This window comes from Alexandromys fortis, unplaced genomic scaffold (assembly GCF_014885135.2).
Source record: "Alexandromys fortis isolate MF-2015 unplaced genomic scaffold, M_Fortis_MF-2015_v1.1 scaffold_228, whole genome shotgun sequence".
In the NCBI taxonomy this organism is placed as follows: domain Eukaryota; kingdom Metazoa; phylum Chordata; class Mammalia; order Rodentia; family Cricetidae; genus Alexandromys; species Alexandromys fortis.
This window is the reverse complement of record NW_026068115.1, coordinates 1,225,855-1,240,351: the sequence shown is the minus strand read 5'-3', so window position 1 is coordinate 1,240,351 and position 14,497 is coordinate 1,225,855. Positions and strand designations below refer to the sequence as shown.

The window sequence follows — 14,497 nt, the reverse complement described above, 5'->3', positions numbered from 1 at the left end:
GAGACTAACTTACCAGTGTCACTCTCCCAGTGGGTGGCTACCAAGGCAGCAGGTAGACCCAACAGGACAGGTCTCTGCCTCCCCTCTGCCATCCAGTCCCTTAACACGTCTGTGTGACTCACCCATAAAGTGAGATCTAACTTAACTGCCTCGATGTGACTGTCAATCAGCTGCGTTGTCAGTGTGGCACCTGGCATGTGTGTGGTGATGTGTGAGGCCGGCACTTTTTATTATCCATGTACATTTTATCTTTCTAAAAAGCCTCACTGATGTATGTTTTGCACATTGTAAAATTCACATATTTTTAACAAATTTTAATTTTTTTCAGGTAGCACCACCATCATGAACACTCAGTTTTAGAAGACTTCAACATGCTTAAGATTTCTCAGACCCATTTTACCATTAATTCCTTTCCCACCTTCTTCAGCCCCTGATGACCACAGTATGCTTTCTGTCTCAGTATCTGTCTTTTCTGGAAACTTCTTATAAATGCAATAGCGTATCGACCAGTACCCTTTACTGAGCATGGCTCTGTCAGGACTCATTCATTAGGCAATGGTAATCTTGGGTCCTCTTCAAGGTTAAGTAGTTGTGTGGATTACCACCCTGTTTTGTTTACCCATTCACAGCCATGGGCTTGTCCAGTTTAGGCACTGTAAGCAATGCTGCTCTGACCACCATCATAAGAATCTGTGTGAAAAATGGCCACTTTCCTCCTGGATGAAGAACCCAAGGAGTGGCTGGGACATATGGTAGTTTTTGTTGTTAAACTTTCCTTAAAAAAATTATTTTAGTGCTGGAGAGATGGCTCAGAGGTTAAGAGCATTGGCAGTTCCTCCCGAGGTCCTGAGTTCAATTCCCAGCAAACACATGGTAGCTCACAACCATCTGTAATGAGATCTGGTGCCCTCTTCTGGCCTGCAGGAATATACACAGAAAACTATATATAATAAATAAATCTCTAAATAATCTCTTTATCTATCATTATTATTGTTGTTGTTGCTAGTATTAGTAGTAATAGTAATGTGTGTGTACGTGTGGTGCGTGTGTAAGAGAGAATAATGTATGTCTGACAGTAAGTGTGAGCACGTGCCACATACTGTGGCAGTCACAGGACAACTCTCAGGAGCTGGTTCTCTCCTTCTGTTTCAGGTTCCAGGTCATCAGGCTTGTGTGGCAAGTGAGTCCCCTTGCTGAGCCATCCTCTCAGCCTTGTGCTGAACTTTTGGAGAAGTTGCTGTCCGAAGCAGTTTGCACCAGTTTGCAGACTTTGGCATCCTCTGAGACTCCTGCCTCCCCTTGTCCCAGCTTCTGCTCTCCTCCGAAATGGTAGCTTGTTGTGGGTTTGTTTGTATTAATGACTCATGGCCAGGTGATGAATCTTCACGTGCCCATCAAGAACACCTTACTTTAATAATGAGAAAAGAGTCAAGAGCTTGCTATCATGAAGGTTACAGGATGGGGCCCAGATGAAGGGCTGGGCCTCCTTGCCTCCAATTAGGGCAGCTTCATAGTCATGGACATGAGGCTGGCTTAACCCACCCCTACCAGAGCCCAGTCTAGGCTGGGATACCCTTCTTCCTCTACAGGAGCTGGGCAGGGTATCACAGCAGAGTGCTTCCGTGGTCTCCAGAAGGCTACCTGGCCATTCCTGCAGGTGTGGAACACATGCTATGTAGTGATAAGGAGTCCTGGCTTCACCGGATACCACACCGATCATGTACTGGGGCCCAAGGACACAGAGAAGGGAAGGGAGATCTGTCCCTATCCATAAGAGACCTCTATATTACAGGGAAATCAGCCCTTGTAGGCCAAAACTATGACAGTCTAGACAGAGGATTCAGGTGTAGTTTCATGGTGAGCTCTTACTCTCATGGGTAAAGTTCTAAGTTCAATCCCCAATGCTGCAAAAACAACCAACCCAATGACAACTAGATCATGCGTACAAAGGGCTTGGGGTGCCAGGCAACAGCCAGGAATGCCATTCATTGAGAGCCTTCATGTGTTGGGCAGAGACCTAAGTGGTTTCTGGTGGTCTCAGCAGCCTTACGACCTAGGTCCAGCAGAAGACATCTCTATTGGCCTGATGGATGCATGGCTATCCTCTGGTTTATGGCTATCCTTTGGTCTCAGGCCCAAAACCACTGAATCTGCCCTGAAATGCCTATGGTTTGAGCTTCTAAAGCCTTCCCCATTCTGCCCAACCTTTTCTCTCACAGACTGAGCTGCACTCTCAGAGTCAGGGATTTCTATATCCAAACAATGCTGGCTGTGTTGTGTGTATTGTAATTACATCACTTAGCTAGATAAAACACAAAGAAATGAACTCTGTATAACAAAAGGAATGTGTTGAGAAAAACTAAACCAAGTGCTTTGGAAAATATGCAATAAGAATGGATTGCTAAAAATAAATCTGTTCGCTTGGTTTTGGGAGAGATTTGGGGTGGGAGGGAAGTATAAATTTGCAGGATTCCAAATTCCAATTGTTGCAACACATCCTTGCAGGTGGCTCCCATGAGGAAGGATCGCCACACTGTATGGTGCAGTCCAGACTCCAAATACCTTTACCCCACAACCTGGCTGTAGCTGACACTCTGGCTGAACATTAGAATAAGCATTCTGGGCCCCTGTGAGGGTTTTGTTGTTAGTTTGCTTGTTTTTAAAGACTAGGTTGGCCTCGAATTCACAGAGCTCTGCCTGCCTCTGTCAGTGCTGGGATTAAAGGCTTGTAATGCCAATGCCTGGTTCCTTTCCCTTGTCCCCTTCCATACCACTCCTGAGTCCCTAAGCAACTGTCAGGCAACTGATGGCCTCTGTTGGGCTACAATGGCCTATGTGGATGGTGGGCTGTGTGGAGAGTGTGTGATAAGAGTCTGGGCAGTGAATGTGTGTGAGGCGGTGTTCAGAAGCCTCCTTGCTTTCCCTGGAAGGCTCCATCTCCACAGCTCTTTACAGATAAATCTAAACAATTCCTGGGTATTACTATGGAGATCTGTACTCTGAGAAGGGCTGAACACTGGTGCGGGGACCTAGCTCAACACAGACCTCACTCACCTGTTTGCCTGACTTGAAAGGGGCAGAGGTCAGCCTTGTGACATCTAAACCCACTGGAGAGCTCTGCCCCTGGTAGTTGCTCATGCAGGCCCTGCCCACCTCTCCACTTTTTCCCTGGAGGCACTAGTGCACTGAGATCCTGCCCTGCAGCTGTTCCCTAGGCCAGAAAGGATATAAAGGTAATTGAAGTGGGGTAATATCCAGGCTGAAATCACTGGGGCTTATACTGTGACCTGGCTGCTGGAGCCCTGGTCTACTCTAAGGCTCTGTCTACTCATCTGGGAAGTGGGGATGGTAGCATCCACCTTGAGAAAGGCTGGGTTCATAAGGCTTGTTCTAACATTTATGTATGTATTGGGGTATGTGACATAACTATTCTGGGGTTGCATAACCCTCCCCCAGTGAGAAAGCAATAGTACCCATTTCATAGAAGCCCTGGATGGATTAAGTATGTAAAGTAGTTAGAACAACCACAAGAGGTGTTGGTGTTGTGTGGAGTTGCTATTATCTTTCCTGTCATTTTTTGTTTAAAATTTCAAAGTTTGCGTTAGGCACAGGATCCTCTTGGCTACTGCTCCTGGGGAGAAGGTGGCTGAAGTTATAATGTACCAGCAAATAAGTTAGAGGATGGGGTAACTGAGAGCTCCCAGGGGTTCCAGGACCTCTAATTCAGACACACCTTGAGGACTGGCCACACTAGGGATGGGTCCATCTCTCTGAGGCCACTGTGGCTATTCAGTACTGACTTCTGGGAACACATGAATTCAAGTTGCTCTAAGAAAGAAAGGTGGGCAGTGCCTGAGGAGCAACACCCGAGGTTGGCCTGTGCCCTCTGCAGGCCTGAACTCGCAAACCTGCACACACATGTGCCCCGCACAGACATAACCATGGGCACCTTTGGACAGTGTTGATATTTGTCACTTTTGCTTAGACTTCTTTTAGAGAGTGAAGACTTCATAGGATGTCCCTTTGTACTCCAGCTCCCTTCCCTGCACAGAGGCAGCCCTGATCAGGCAGGCGATCCTTCAGCTCGGCTTTGCTTTGCTTTTGTTTTTTTGTTTGTTTTGGAGACAGGCTCTCACTATGAAACCCTGCTTGGCCTAGAATTCTCTGTGGAAACCAATCTGGCCTTGAACTCAGAGATTCACCTGCCTCTGACTCCTGAGTGCTGGGATTAAAAGTGTGCACCACCATGCCTAGCTAGACTACTTTTTCAAATCTAGAAACAATGTATGTATTTTCTGTGTGTTTTTATTTTGGGGATAAATAATGTGATTTTAACATCTTTCAACTTTTATTTCTTTCCTAAGGTGTTGTTAACAAAGTATCCCAAATGGAATGGCTGCAAACCACAGCAGTGAGTTTTCTCAGTTTGGTAGGCTGGAGGTCAGTTGTCAAGGTCAATCAGTCCATGTTCCTTGTCTGTCTCTGCTGTTGTTGGTGCTTTGTAACCATCTCCTCTGTTGGTGTCTGTGTCCAGATAGCCCACTTCTTATAAGGACAGTCATAATACCAGTTCCTCCCCTAATGGCCTCTCAACTGAAAGGACATTATTTCAAAATATAGCACATCTGTAGATTCCTATGGTTAGAACTTCAATATATGGAGTAGGACATGGGAGGAGCGATACAATTCAATGCGCAGTGTGTGTGGCGTATTGCCATGTGTGTGTGTAGTGAATGTACAAGAATGTGTGGGTATGTACTCTCATGGGCACCCTCTCAGAAGCCAAGGTATATTGTCTTGTGTCTTCCTCTATTGCTCTCACTGCCTTGAGACAGGTCTCTCACTAACCTGAAGCTTACCATTTCAGCGAGGCTGGCTGGCCAGGGACCTCTTGGAATCTCCCTGCCTCCACCCACCCTCCGGTGCTGGCTTACAGGCTTGTGGGAGCATACCTGGCCTTTCTGTGGGTACTGAAAATTTGAACTCAGGTCCTCATGCCTTCAGAGCAGGCGCTCTTACACACTGAGCCATCTTCCTACCCTGGCACGTAACACTTTCAAAGTTAAGACCCAAGTGGAGTCAGTGAGGTGGCTTGCTACGCAAGCTCTAGGACCTGAGTTCCAGTTCCAGAGCCTGCATAAAGGTTGGAGAAGAGAACCAACTCCACAGACTGTCCCCTGGGCATCCCACAATCATGACATGTGTGTTACCCCCCACCCCGACACACACATTGAATTTTAAAAGAAAATAAGAGTTTGTTTTGTTGGCACACACTTGTAACCCCAACATTACTTGAGAGATAGAGATAGGAAGACTAGCAGTTCAAGGCCAGCCTCAGCTACCTAGTGAGTTAGAGGCCAGTTGGGCTACATAAGACCCTGTCTCAATAAAACTAAAAACAAAACACAAAACGCTAAGTGTGGTGGTGCATGCCATGATTCTAGCAGAAGCAGCTGGGTCTCTGTTATCTCCAGGCCTCCCTAGACAAACATGTGTCAATCAGAGGACACTTGGAGGAGTTGGTCTTGTCATCCATCACATGGTGCATGGTCTAAGACAGGTACCGATTTTCCTTCATGAAGGGAAAGCTACTGACCCATCTCCACCAAAAGGGCTCTTCTTTTTGAGACAGAAAATGGTTATGTTTACCAGGTTACTCTCGAACCCCTGGACTCAATGTTCCATCTGCCTCAGTTCCGAGTACTGTGATGTCACGGCTTCTGGTATACATGCTTGTGTTTCTATGTGTGTATACGTTTGTGTGTGTTTATTCTATGTATGTATATATGTATATGTGTGTGTTCTCCATTTGTATTTACACATTCTCCACAGCGTGACTACTCATCTTTGGTCAGTAGATTACTAAGCTCTTCCAGTTTTCAAGTCCCATCTTATTTAATATAAGATCAGTCATTGCTGATAAACAAGCAAGCTGTAGATCTTCCATGTTGATCTTATAGCCCAGCTTCCAGCTCCTCACTCTCTAGTCCCAGTCACCAGGAGGAGCTTTGAATATGGTGACTTGCAGGATGTCAGAGAAAGATGCATTGGAGACTACATATGTAGAACATGGACTAGGCATCTGACAGATCACTCTGAGTTCGAATCCTGCATCTGCCATCTACTTGCTGGGGAAGCTACTTAACCTCCCTACACTAATGTTAAACCCACTCTACCCTGCATCACTGCAGAGTATGGCAGGAGACAAATCAAGTGCCTTATATGTAAATCCTGGTCTCTGGCCTCCATCTTTGGAGGCCCCGCCCCTATGCCCCTTGCACCTTGACACCTCCCCGAGGAGGGTCAAGGCAGCCTGCCAAACCTTGACCCCTTTTGAGTTGCTTTATGGCAGGCCCTTTCTCCTTAACCATCACCTCCCAGTCCAAACTCCTCCACTGGTGTGTTACCTATCCTCCCATTCCCTTTTAAGATCCCTTCTCTGGTCACATGCTGACAGTTGTCTCCCTGCCCCCACACCAGTGTACCCTAATGCCCCTAAACCTACCCCGCTCTCCCCATGGGTCAGAGTACTCCTCAAACAGTTAACTCCTAGGTCTCTGGACAGGACCTCACACTTTAATCCTCACCACCCCCTCTGCTGCCAAGCTCTTGGGATACCCATGCTGGTACCATCTCTCCAGGCTCAAGCAGGCACTTACTCAGGATACTTGGTCTGTCCAGCAGACAGGACCTTCCACCCTCCGGTTTTCCAAGATGCCACAATGAAGGGCCTACCTGGTCCTCATCCTGGCACACCCATCTTTGGTGATACAAACAATATTTTCTTCCTAGACACCTGCCTTCTCACCTCCCCCAAGGAACAGATGTCTGGAGTCTCCAGGATGACAGTACATGGGTTGCCTTTCCAGCCACACCTCTTGCTGAGCGTGGACCCACCAACACCCAGCTCTCCCCTTCCCCATGTCTCCCCATGCCTGCAGGAAGTAGCCAGATTTGAATCAACGCCCCTTTTTTTCAAAGAGATCCTAAATGTTGGTCATAAATATCACCTCCGCTACCTGTCACCCCTTATACAGTCTGGAATGTAATTTCCTGCCTCTGGCCTCTCTTTTGGAGGCCCCGCCTCTATGCCCCTTGCCCCTCCCCAGAGGAGGTCAGGACCACTCCCCCAGTCTACTGGAAAGTCAACACTTGGTCCGTCGTGTCCCCCCCACCCCACCCCACCCCCGTGGTCGCATTGATGACTTCCTGGAGTCCTATTAAACCTGGATATCCTTTAATTCGGCTTGTTTTGATTCGGCATGATTGGGATTTTTGTGTTGTTAGAAAATATTTCTAACACTATGTAGGTGCCCAGTGTCTGAGAATGCTCCCCCTATGCTGCCTCTTACGTTAAAACTGGGCATGGTGTAATCTTAGGGTAAAGGCAGGAGGTTCAGACAGTCAAGGTCATCCTGGGCTTTAAAGTAAGTTCAAGGCCATCTAGGGAAACAAGAGATTTTGTGTCAATACAAAAGAAAGCATACAGCACACAAATAAGCCCAAATCATGATTTCTCTGCTGTGGCTCCCAGCTAGCAAGCCATTGAACACAGCCAGGAGCACTGCCTATGTCTATGAACACTGCCCTCTGTTCCCATGTCCTGAACATTCTGAGGATTCCATGGTCCCTCAGATAGACCACACCAAACATACTTTCCGAACTGCTCATATAGTTTCTGGCCTCTGGGGAGGAAATAGTCAAACCGGCAGGTGGAAACCTAATCATGTTTACGTGGTGAGTTGTTCCCATACACTCAACTCACCTGTGCCCAGCATCCACAGTGGGTGGGTGACTGAAGGGAGGGAGGGAGGGCAGGAGATGGAATCAGGGCTTCTGACCTATAGGGGAAAGGCCCTTCAGGGCTCATTGTTGTCATATGCAGATTTAGTCACTTGCTCATTTCTGCAAATGTATAACAAAAGTAGCTGCTCTCCTATGACTCAACCAACTCAAATATAGGCCCAAGTCATGAGTGTAAGTAACCACTATTAAAATCTGATGCACATGCTCACTGAAGCTTTCTTCAAAGCTGTCCTGTGCGGGTGTGAATGACAAATGGCCCCATAGGTTCACACGCCTGAATTTTGTTTCCCTCTTGGTGGAACTGTTTAAGAAGAATTCGCAGGTGTGGCCTTGTTGGAGGAGGTGTGTCACTAGGGGTGGGCTTTGGGGTCTTCAACTCTGCTTGTGCTGCTTCTGTGTATCCAGATTATAACTCTTGTCTAAGCTCCACGTCTGCCTGCCTGCTGCCATGATGAGTGAATTGCAGTAGACTTTCCTGAAGCACTAGGTGTCATGATCAAGAGCAGCCATGTATGAGACCACATCATAACTGTTGAACAAGAGCACTCTCTGTATAATTCCACAGATACAAAGTTTAAGGACAGATTCGGTGGGAGCACCTGCCATCTCAGCTTGAAAAGTGTACAGGCAGGATTCTGAACCTGTGGTCTCAGGCTTGTCTTGTTTGTGTCACACATACACAAAACACAAAAAAAAGGTACATATATATGGTGGGGGAACGACCAGATAGCTGCCCACCCACAGAGAAATAGCCAAATCCTATCTTCACAATGTACACCATAACAACCTGGAATAAAGACATTGAGAACACACTTCCAGGGCCATTCCTACACTGAAGTCCTATTTGTATGAATTTCAAACAAAACTTTGAATCTATAAATTGGATGGATTCATTTAGCCACATAAAATTAATTTTATTTCCACAAGAGACCTAAACAAAGTCAAAAGGATCATATATTGCAGACATATCATATGTTATTGACAAAGGACTGCTATCTCTGTTATTTTAAGAGCTTCTATGCGTATTAGGAAGGGGGAGAACAACCTAATTAGAAAGATAGGCAGAGGAGATAAACAAACAGTTCCCAGGAAAGGAAACAAGAGCGGTTCTTAGTCAGATGAAAACACGGTCAACCTCCCTTGTAGCAGGAGGAAGGAGATTACAACTCTGAGATACCGTTTTTTCTATCTAACAGATTGACAAAGATCAGAAAGTTTGATAGCACGCTGTGTTGGCAAGGCTGTGGGAAACAGGCATTTCCATTCACTCTAAGTGGGAGGGAACACTGGAGCAACCTCCCTGAGGAGAGATTTGGCAATATCTGAGCAAATTAAAAATCTGCATGCCCTTTAACCCACAATTTTCATCTCTAGGAATCCACCATGCAAATATCCTCACACGCGTGGTTCAGTGTCTAGTGCACAGATTTGCCACAGCTCTTCTTATGCAAATAGGTTGGAAGCCGAGGGATTCCTCACCCCCAGGAGCTAGGGAAGCCGGTGTCTAAGTATCTGTTCAGTGGTTTAAAAGAGTGGGGTTGTTTTTAATTTCCAATATTGAAAAGTCTGTACGACAAAGCACAGCATCCTGCACGCTGAACTAAAGTCCTTGCATAAAATATCTCTGGGATGAAATTTCACTGCCAGAGGATGTCTGCGGAAAGAGACCCAAGAATGCTCTTGATAAGGAACTGGCAGGGAAAGTTCCGTCTCTCTGCATGGACTACGTGTATAGAGTAACCATGGGGGATGTGGGGGAATGTAACTTTAAAAAATATATTACAGAGCAAACAAAAAGGGGGTTGAGATATCTCAGTCGATAAAGGTGCTTGCTACCAAGCCCACATGGTGGGAAGTGGGAACAGACTCTGGAAAGTTGTCTTCTGACCCCTATATGCACTTAAGTGGTCTCTCACACACAAAATAAATAAATGTAATTCTAAAAATTAAGAAAACACTGAGTGAGCTGGTTCCAGTGAGGTTTGACTCTAAATCCCAGTTCCCCTCCGTCTCTTGGAGAAGTTACTTCAGAGCTCTCAGTGTCAGCGTCGCCATCTGTACAATGGGAAAGAATAATAAGCCCTCACGGCGGCGAGGAAACCTTGGAGAAGGGGTTGCAAAGGGGCAAAATTTTCAAAACTGGGGACTCTAGGAAGGGCGTGTGAAGGTTCATGGGTCTCTGGTAACTTTCTTATGATTTTGGAAAGTTTTCTGAAAGAAGAAATAAAAGTGCTTTCGTTTTTGCTTTGTTTGTGGGTGTCCTATTTCTTGTTGCTCCAGTCTTCACCCTCAGATGCCAGCCTGCTTTCACCACCCAACCCTCCGCTGACACACGGTTCTCTTAGCACACTGGAGGAGCACAGAGCGGGCAAGCTGGCGGCTGGCCACCTGGACATCTCTCTAGGGATCCTGTCCTCCTCGCTGGGGGCAGGTGAAAGCGCTAGAATCGCAGGGTGAAGGTGGGGTCCCCTGGGTGGATGTAGGGGAGAGGACCTCACTCTCCCGCCTGAGCGCTGGTGGCCTGTGCCTGGGCACGCAGGGTACCCCAGCGCTGGCTGCTCCCCAATCAGATAGGGCACCTCCCCCGCGCTGTCATCGCTGAGAGAGGCGGCGGCGGGGAGTTTACGTAAGCCGCTTGTTGATGGAAAAACAAGGCGCTGGCCCAGTGGCGGGCGGTTCCTGGCTTGCTCTGATGGAGCCCCGAGGATCCAGCAGGCCACAGCATTACCTGGGTTCGGCCCCGCCAGGAGTGGGGGCTGTGTATAAACTGCAAGAGCGGCCCGGGGGGGGGGTCATCTGAATCCAGGCCACCCTTCCGGTGTCACACAATGCCTCGCTCTGGACCCAGGTGCCCAGTTATTGTGCTGTATGCCCAGCCCTGATTGGGGCATCAGAGGGTGCGAGCTGTGGGACCTTGGAGTGAGCCAAGAGGAAAGTGGGGGGCCATCAGTGCTACACCTAGAGCCTCCTTTCCTGGTTCTAGAAGTCAAGGAGAGCCGGGCCAGACCTGCAGTTTATACAGACACCTCCTCAGTTCCCTCTGACTCTGGTAGACGGCTTGTGGATGACTAGGGTTCAGGTCCAGCTCCACAAGATGCATAACCCGTGAGCTCCAGCCGAAAGCTCTTTATCTGGAAAACCAGGCTGACTGCTAATTTATACTAAACAGATTTTGAAAATTACACGAGACATTCTGAGGATTAAAAGAGATGACTACAAAGCTCCTACGTCACACCCAGCTGTGCCTAGCACACTAGCACTTGTCTATGTTAGATAGATCTAGATTGTGTGTAGCTGAGTGTGTGTGGGGGGGGGTCACACCTGCCCCTTCCATTCCAACACAGACATTTGCTTTTCAGTGTGTATCCTCCTACGCCTCTGCCCTGGCTCAGGTGCCCAGTGTCATTCACTCACAAGTCTCCATTAGTTCATCCTGGTGTGGAGCAACTGTGTGCCAGGACTATGGCCGGCTCAGCCTTGAGGACCCAGAGGGAATCATTTTTGATACTGTCCTCTAGGGGGCGCAAGTCATGACGGGAGGAAAAGCGTGTGGGTGATGTTAAACAGCCTTCTTAAGGATGCAAACGGGACAAGTGATTCCTGAAGAAGCCCTTTCTGGGCTCAGAGTGTTGTTTCTACCAGTTAGGAACTGTCCCATCAATCCTAAAAACAGGAACCATTGGGAGCAATGGTTCAGGCTAGGGTCAACGCTCAGCTTTGACAACCCCTTGTTTTAATTGGACAATCCCAGACCATCTCAGACTGGACAGCCTCAGTTTCCTCATTGACAAGAGACAATAACAAAACCTACTATTCAGGCTGCTACGAGGCACCAAGGAGATCCCAAAATAGGTGATAGTGTTATTCAATGTCATATAGGGGTTTTTAATGTTTTTCAATTTCATTTTTTATATTTAATTTTTTTAATTTGATGTGCAAGGGTGTTTTCGCCTGCTTGTATGTCTGGGCACCATGTGTGCAGGTCTTAGGAGGCCAGGAAAGGGCCTTGGATCCTCTGGACCTAGAGTCACAGACAGTTGGTAGCATCCATGTGGGTGCTGGGAACTGAACCTGGATCCTCTGGAAGAGTACTTTGCTCTTAACTGCTGAACCATCTCTCCAGCCCCTCCACCCTTTTTTAAGACAGGGTATTACTATGTGTAACCTTGGATGGCCTGGTTCACCTTGAACAGAGAACCGCCTGCCTCTGCCTCCCGAGGGCTAGGACTGCAGTCACTCACCACTACACCTGACTTGAATTGTTTTCTATAATAAAGTGTCATTTTAGAGCTGAGAAAATGAGGCAAAGCAACATAAATCAACTTGCCCAAAGGCACAGAGCTGGGAAGCTGGCCATCTCAGACCCTAACATCAGGTCTCCTAGCCCCCAGCGCCTGGACAAAGAACCAACAAGGGCTCCCAGTCAGACCTCCCAAACAGTAGCCACGAACATGCTCCTATTAGTACATGCTATTGGTATCACCGTGATCTCAATTACTCATCCATCCCTCCTCAGAACAGGACAAGCTGCAGCACTTTAGGTCTGGGTGGGTGCCAGCTAAGAGCTAAGAGCTGGCTGGCACCCGAGCCCCAGATTCAGGCAGAGATTTGCTTCCTCATCCCACCCAGTAAGAGTCATCTGAGGGCTGGTGTGGGCAAGTGGGTCCAGTACCCAGGCTGGTCCATTGGTGACAGAAATGTCACATGCCTCTCTGCCTAGCCTGACGCTGGACACTCCCTCACCTCCCTGAGAGGAGCAGGGCCAGGAGGGGGAGGCAGGACAGACACTGGGCCTTTTGTGCACTGCTCTCCACAGAGCCCAGCCCTGAAACCTGTCCCACCCCTTCTCCAGCCTGGGCAGAGGGTGTCCAGGAACCTCCTGGGAAAGGAAAGAATTCAGTCTGAGGCCTGGAGGCTGAGCAGAGCTCCGCTCCGTGATTTCTGCCGAATGGGTCCTTAAACTGGGCCCTTTAAGACTTGCTTTCTCAGCTCTCAAAGTAAACCTGGAACGCTGGACATGGAGGGGGCAAGGAAGTGAAAGGTTGGTTCTGGGTGCTAGAGTAAGAGAGGATCGGCCAGCCCTCTGCTGGATGGAAGGTGATAAGGGTCGTCACCCTCTCCTTGACCTCAACACACCCACTCCCAGCTGTGTACCATGAACAGATAGTGAGTGACTCATGGCCCTAAGTACCTGCGCACTCAGCCTGGACCAACATAGGCTCAACAGATGACGAGCATAGACAGTACACACTGGCCCCAAACACATGCAAATGCGCTCACACATTCAGGTCTTCTCTCTCTCTCTCTCTCTCTCTCTCTCTCTCACACACACACACACACACACACACACACACACACACACACTCCTAGATGTGGACACACATCCCTGCTACATACAGACAAACAAGCAGCCCTGCACTTTCATCACCACACTCACAGATTGCCCAAACACACACACACACACCACACACACAGACACACATAGACACACACACCACACACACACAGAGGCACACACACACACCACACACACACACACACCACACACACACACACACATGCACCACACACACAGACAGACACATAGACACACACACCACACACACACACACACACACACACACCACTCAGAAAGGAGGCCACTAATAGCAGAGTGAGTCTCACAGGCCAAGGATGGTAGCTTGCAGTTCTTCACCCCTCCAATTCTTAGGGTTCCTCTCACACTGGGGCCCAGAGGCTTGAGAAAGGGGTCTAAAAGGAAGGCAGGCATGCTGGAATTCGTGGGCCAGTCCAGAGTCCAGGACTCTGTCCCAGCTCTCCACTTCGCCTTTTGCAGGAGTTGGTACACCTAGGCACTTAACAATGATCACCCTAGTTTGCTGATGACAGCACCCTCAGCCTGGAAAGAATCTCCTGTCTCTCTCTGTGAAGTCTCTGGAGACCAATTTCACCCAGAGGCGCTTAAGCTACCAAGGAGACTCGGGGCAATACCTATGTACACCGCCAGGGGGCGCTCTCCACCCGACTGCGACGCTCATGGGCGCGACCCCAGGTCCCACCTCCGACGCCCGCGGCGCTAGTCTAGCTCTCTCCAGAGCTGGCCACTCCGAAGGTGGGCGCCCCAACAGGATGTCTGCACTCCTCACTTCGCCGGATCCCACCTCGGCTCCGGCTTCCGCCCCCTCCCCTGTCCCCGGGGTCTTGCCTCCTGGACGTCTCCAGGATTGCTACCACCCCCTCTGCCCGGAACCGCCCCAAAGTCCACCCCCACCAGGCTCTGTCTATGAACTACCAAGGCTGTCTATCCTCCCTTTGGGCTGCCTCCCACGCCTCTCTCCGTGGAGCAAAGACACAGAAAGGCGTATTAGCTGACAGACGGCACAAAACAGCCTCTGCTCCAAGGCAAGAACCTGCCCAGGCTCTCCACTAAATGCTGTGGCTACATGAGTTAGACTTTTCAGGGGCCACAGACTATGAAGCAGGTTTTATTACCTTGGTTTCACACAAACCCATTGTAGATTCCAGAAGCTTAGAGAGGTGGGCGATTTGCCCAGAATCTGCTGTAGTGTGTACCTCCAAAGCCGTAAGGACTGGGCTCCGACATTGGATACTCCAGCTCTTTAGGACCTGTTTATTAAGGACCTGCCATGCACCCTCCAGGCATTGTGCTGGGTGCAAAGATAAAGAGGGA

General features: G+C 48.7%; 1 long non-coding RNA gene across 1 annotated transcript; it reads left to right on the top strand.

Annotated features, from left to right (window-relative positions):
* Positions 1 to 3,115: 3,115 nt before the first annotated feature.
* LOC126490164 (uncharacterized) lies at positions 3,116 to 7,225 on the top strand. Its single transcript, XR_007589124.1, has 3 exons — positions 3,116 to 3,233; positions 4,365 to 4,440; positions 6,793 to 7,225. It is a non-coding gene; the product is annotated as an uncharacterized lncRNA (long non-coding RNA).
* The last annotated feature ends 7,272 nt before the right edge of the window (positions 7,226 to 14,497 follow it).